Genomic DNA, 6,000 nt, shown 5'->3' on the forward strand with positions numbered 1-6,000 from the left:
ACCTTCCCAAAGGGGTGGCAGGACATAGCCCCTTTCCTAGCTGGATCGGGGCCGTGGCAACACACGCTGCGGTTTTTGCACCCTCAAAAAGGTGCCATAGCCATGGTGGCACAGCTATGTGGTGCTCCTGTCATGATGCCTCGCACCGTGTGGAGAGGTGTGCAGCGTCATGGTGCCCTGGGGTCAGAGTCAGGGGGTGTGTCATCTGGAGGCAATGCCCTAACTCCACCCCCAGACTGGCCTTTCAGGCTGGTCTGTACAGGGCCCAAGTCTACAAAAGCTTATGCTGAAATGTCTTTTGCTCAGTTGGTCTCAGAGCTGCTGCAAGATCCCTTTGCATACTAACATTCCAGACTCCTATGGCTATGTCTCCCAAACTTTGTCATGCTTCCACTCATTTCTGCTGACTGTGCTGATTCCAGTAGATTCCAAGCGAGAGGTTCATGGCATCTTTAGTTGGGCTGAGACTACTTTGGCCCTCCTCCTGTGTGCCCTTTTGCTTTTCAGTAGGACTTAAATGCAACAGATGCACAATCTGAATTGGAGTTCTGCTGCAAGATTTTGGACATGTTTCGATACCATCTCAATAGCACAACGTTGGGCTGGAGAATCCTGAGGTGCATTTCACACCATTCTGCATAATGATCCATTGTTCCAAGTCACCAGATTTCACTGAATTCTACATTCAACTAGGTTTTGTACACCCAAGATTGCAGACACAGGAGATTATCATACGGGGGACGAGGTGATTGCGGAAAGGACTTTCAAACAGCGTCATACTTATCCGGACATTATCCTGTCTGGAAAGTATGAGGGATCACGCAAAAGTGTTTCAAATGATGGCACACTGATCCTGCCATTGCCCCATTATTGAAGTGGCATTGCCTGGCATTTTGCATTAATGGGAGGTCGCATTAATGCAATACTGCTTCAACAACAGTATAATGACAAGATCAGCACTATGTTTTGAAAGGCTTTTACGTCATGGTCTGGATCAGGACGAGAGAGCGATCCCATTTCTATCTCGTCTGATAAACTCCATAGTTGCCAGAAGATGAAATGAATTCTCAAGACCCCTAAGAGAGATCCAAGCCATCTGTGTAAATTGACAGCCTCCTAATTCTGCCAAAACCCTTTGCTTTGCATTGAGGTTTCTCTCTGGCCCTGAAGAACGATTCCGCCAACCCTGCAAAGAAATGAGAATCAAAGGGGATACTGGCTCAGAATAATAAATCATGCAAACAGGTCTGGGTTGCTGCCCAAGCCAACCATCGATCCGTAGAGATTTGGTTGTAACAAATGAAACAAGGGAGAGCAGCCCTCCAGAAAGGAAAGGCCGTTTGGGGCTCTAAAATGCTTCTTGGTTGTGTGTGGGTATTGCAGGGAGAGTATTTACCTGCAAAGAAAAGGATCAGAAAGTTTATTTTCTTGGGAAAATAAAATATAACAAACAGGACACAGAGAGAGAGAGAGAGACCCAGAGCATGGACAACAGCTGTATTGTGCTGCCGCTGTTGTGGTTGTTGTGTGCCTTCAAGTCATTTCTGACTTACGGTGACCCTAAGGCCAACCTGTCATGGGTTTTTCTTGGCAAGACCTGTTCAGAGGAGGTTTCTGCCTCTGCCTTCCTTTGAGGCTGAGAGAGTGTGACTTGCCCCAGGTCACCCAGTGGGTTTCCATGGCTGAGCTGGGATTTGAACCCTGGTCTCCAGGGGTGTAGTCTGATATTCAAACTGCTACACCATGTTGGCTCTTTATTTAAATATGTGCAGGTTAAGGTGGAAATGCAGAGTAGATTTATGAGTGAATGCATGGAAACACAACAAACTGGAATCCTGTTCGTTCTCTTAGGATCCATCTTCGTTGCAGAAATAATTCAGTTTGACACCACTTTAACTGTTGTGGCTATGGAATCCTGGGATTTGTCATTTACAGTGGCACCAGAGTTCTCTAGGTCAAATAGCTCACAAAATGACAAATCCCAGGATTCCACAGCATTGAGCCATGGCAGTTACAGCAGTGTCAAACTGCATTATTATTTCTACAGTGCAGATGCAGCCATAATGTGGGCATATATTTTTGTCGGATGTGGAATGGCCACCTTCAGTTCCAGGTTTCCCTGTGCCTGTGTGTGCGCATGGTGCATGGAAGCAAGAGTTGTTCAAAGAGTTGTTTGCCCTTGCCTTCCTCTGAGGCTGAGACAGTGTGACTTGCCTAAGGTCGCCTGGTAAGTTTTCATGGCTGAATGGGGCTTTGAACCCTGTTCACCAGAGTTGCTCAAACCACTACACTACGCTGGCCTTTTGTCCTACCATGCAGGGCTGTGCAGTGCATCCTTTGTCTCTTTGTCCTTCCAGGTAAGAATGAGCCACTCCAACAGTATTCTCCCCACTGGATTGACATATGAAGATTTCTGTATCCTTCCTGATTGCCGGTTCTAGAAACATGCAGCCATACTGTCCCTTGTCACAGTTTTAACTTGATTCTATCCTAATTTAAAGACTTTTTAAAAATTAATTAAACAAATCAATTTTTATAATTTTACATTCAAACAATCACGTTTAAACCAATTTGTGCATCAGATACAGTGTCATGATATCAGCAGACAGACAGACAGACAGACACACACACACACACACACACATATATATATATATATATCAAACAAATACAACAAGGATGAGGGGATTTCTTAAATTTCTTACATTAATACCTTCCATCTGTTAACCCTCCTAGTATTGTAATGAAGCACATTTCCTATTCCAACTATCTCTTTCGAGCCTTCTCCTCGCTCTATACTTTCCTTTCTATAGCTCCTCTTCCAAAATCCTTCTCTTCTCTCCATCCTTTCATTCTAAAGCACACTCCTTTACTTCTTTGCATCCTTCCTTTTCTCAACTTTCTTTCTCCTCCCATTTCAACAAACTCTAGTTTAAAGACTGCATTTGATATACATGCTGCGCTTTTACACCCTGAACCTGCAAAGCCAACAGTAGCAAACCCACCCTAAATATTACTTATCTATCTCAAAGCATATTTCCAATTATTTACAAGCTGAACTAAACTTTTCTCTTTCAAAAGATCCTTTAATTCATCTAATTCAGCCATGGCTATCGGTTTCAGACTCCAGTCCTTGGTTGCTGGCATTATATAAAAGGAGAGCCTGTGTGGCCTAGTGGTTTGAGTGCTGAACTATGACTCTGGAGACCAGGGTTCAAATCCCAGTTTGGCCATGAAACCCATTGGGTGTCTTTGGGTAAGTCACACTCTCTCAGCCTCAGGGGAAGGCAATGGCAAACCTCCTCTGAACGAATCTTGCCACACCTTAGAATTGCCTTAAGTTGGAAACAACTTGAAGGCACACAAGGCACAGGATATAAAACACCTTTTTGCATGGGAAAGCCATGCTTATTTCTGTGCAAAGGAATACTTCCTAGAGTTCAGACGCTATTGTAGCAGCCTTGAAGCTTGTCCTGAGGGAGAATCTTGAGCCTCGGGGAAATTCCTCTCTAGATGGGAGAATTAATGCTCTTTCCATCCTCGCCAAAAGTCAACTCAGCTGTGAAGCACAAACTGCAATTTTGGGAGCTGTTTCCCTGCTGCTTTGGGCTGAAACGCTGCATGGATTTTCCAAATGGGACCACATTCCCACTTACAAATAAATCGCTTTGTGATCTGAATCGATGGATCAGTTTGGCAGCAGAGACTGGTTCACGCTACATTTGCCTTGATTGCATTTTCTTGCTGGAAAATAAAATAACTCACTTGTGGTTCAAATTGATGAATGAATCAATTAAAAATGGACCTGCTCCAGCTGGCCAAAGGGCAAATTTAAATGGATTCCGATCCGCATCTGGTTCACACTTGCGCAGAATCGATTTATCCAAAGAGACGCAGAAAAAAATCAAAAAGGCGCAGGTTAAATGGGTCTAGCTTCAGCGATTTGGATCAAGTGAAGACCAGGGTCATTTAAACCACCACTTCAAATCGATTTGAGATCTGGTTTAAAAGGTAGTGGGGATGAGGCCAGCCGCCAGGATGACGCATTTTGGGGAGAGACAATGGCTCTTAAGAGGGAGAAAGGAAAGTGCTGGCTCTTTGCACAGCATCCCTGCAATAAATCCTTCAACCTGGAGAGAGATGCTTTTTGTCCCAGATGCACAAGCTGACCCCAAAACATTCTTCAACATGAAAGGAAAAGCCTTTTTGAAACAAAGTTTGTTGACTAAGAAAATCAATTTTTAAAAACCCTAAACAGATAACAAGCATGTCTGCTTTGTGTGGCAGACTTTGCTGGGAAAGGATCAAGGTACATGCAATGGAGAAAAGGAAACAGATGTACACACTGCTTGGGTTGCAATTCTTTGACCCTTTCTCGATCCAGTTAGAGACCACTTCAACTGTCCTGGCTCAATGCTAAGGAATCCTGGGAATTGTAGTTTGTGGTGGCCCCAGAGCTCTCTCACAGAGAAGGCTAAATGACTCACAAAACTACAGTTCCGAAAATCCCCAAGCATGAGCCAGGGCAGTTAAAGCAGTCTCATACTGGATTATTTCTGCAGTGTGTTTTGGACCCATATCAGTGGGATGCTGAATCAATTCCAGGGCTTAGAATGAACTTAGAATAAATCTGTTTTGGTGGCTTTTTGTACCTCTTTTGAAATCTGCATTCGAACCCAAGGCTGAGGCTTACACACCCAGTCATCGCTCCTGGAAGCATTTTTAAATCCACCCCATTGCTATACCTCTCTGTTTGCCAAAGGTACCGTGTTTGGGAAGAAAGGAATCTTTGCCCATTCCTAGGATGTAAAAAGACTCAAGACTGATGCATTAAGAAGCTGAGAATGAGAATGGTGCATCTCTTGTGTCTTGCGTAAGCCATGCCTTCCAAGGATCCCCTTTTGGCATAGAGAGTCCCGATCAGTCCTCTGCCATCCCACTTTTTCAGCTGTGGTTAAAATGTCCAAGGGCTCATTTCCACTTACATTTAAACCGGTTTGCAATTCACCTTCGCTCCATGTTGGTAAATTGATTCCAAAAGGTCCATCGTTCCCACTATGAAAGTGGATCTTTTCATTATCCTCTTGTAACCGCTTCTTTTTTGGCACGATTGACATCCCCCCTAGTTTGCGCCAATTCAAAATGCATATCAATCATCTGCGCATCATCAGTGATGTAAGTGGCAGCCCAGACAGCCTGGCTTGGAAGTTATATTATTAAAACCAATCACAATAGGATTGGAACTGGTTTCACATGTGAACGACAGTCATATAAACCAATCAGTGATTCGCTTTAAATTGTAGTGGGAATGAGCCCCAAGTTTCTCTCTCCTCCTCCAACTTCCCTCCTTTGTCCTCAGCTTACTTCCACTGCTGCAAACTGAGCTCAAGGGGCAAAAATAGTTTGCACCCCATTAGTTCAGCAAAATGGGGGGAAGAGGGAAGGAGGCAGCATAATCCTGCCCTTCCCAGATGTTTCAGGCAAAAGAAAACTGCTGCAGACTCTCCTAGCTTTTGTGTTCTTCCTCTTTAATGATTTTTGCTATCTTGACTGCACTCTGATGTCGCTTGGCCACACATGTCCCAGTTTACACCTATGAAATGTTAATAATAATAATAATAATAATAATAATAGTAATTTTATTTATAGCCTGCCTCTTCCTGTAGGATTGAGGTGGCTTACAATCACAATAAGATACAGTACAATAATACAATAATAAAATCCAATACATAAATAAAATACAATACAACTCTTATAAATGTTGAAGCGTGTGCGTAAGGCTTAGGGGTTTTCTCCCTTATTTATTTTACAGCCTCTTCATCCTGATTATTTATTTCTGCGAAAGAAAAAGGACACCATGGTGGGTTACAGACTGCCATTAGGGACGTCCCAGTTTGAAAAAGGGGCGTCTCTTCCAGAGTCCGTGATAAATGGCGGTGGCCGTTCCACAAGGCCGCCGCCATATTGACGTAGCGGACGCAGTGTGTCCACATGTCGTGC

This window comes from Sceloporus undulatus, chromosome 1 (assembly GCF_019175285.1).
Source record: "Sceloporus undulatus isolate JIND9_A2432 ecotype Alabama chromosome 1, SceUnd_v1.1, whole genome shotgun sequence".
Classification (NCBI taxonomy): Eukaryota; Metazoa; Chordata; class Lepidosauria; order Squamata; family Phrynosomatidae; genus Sceloporus; species Sceloporus undulatus.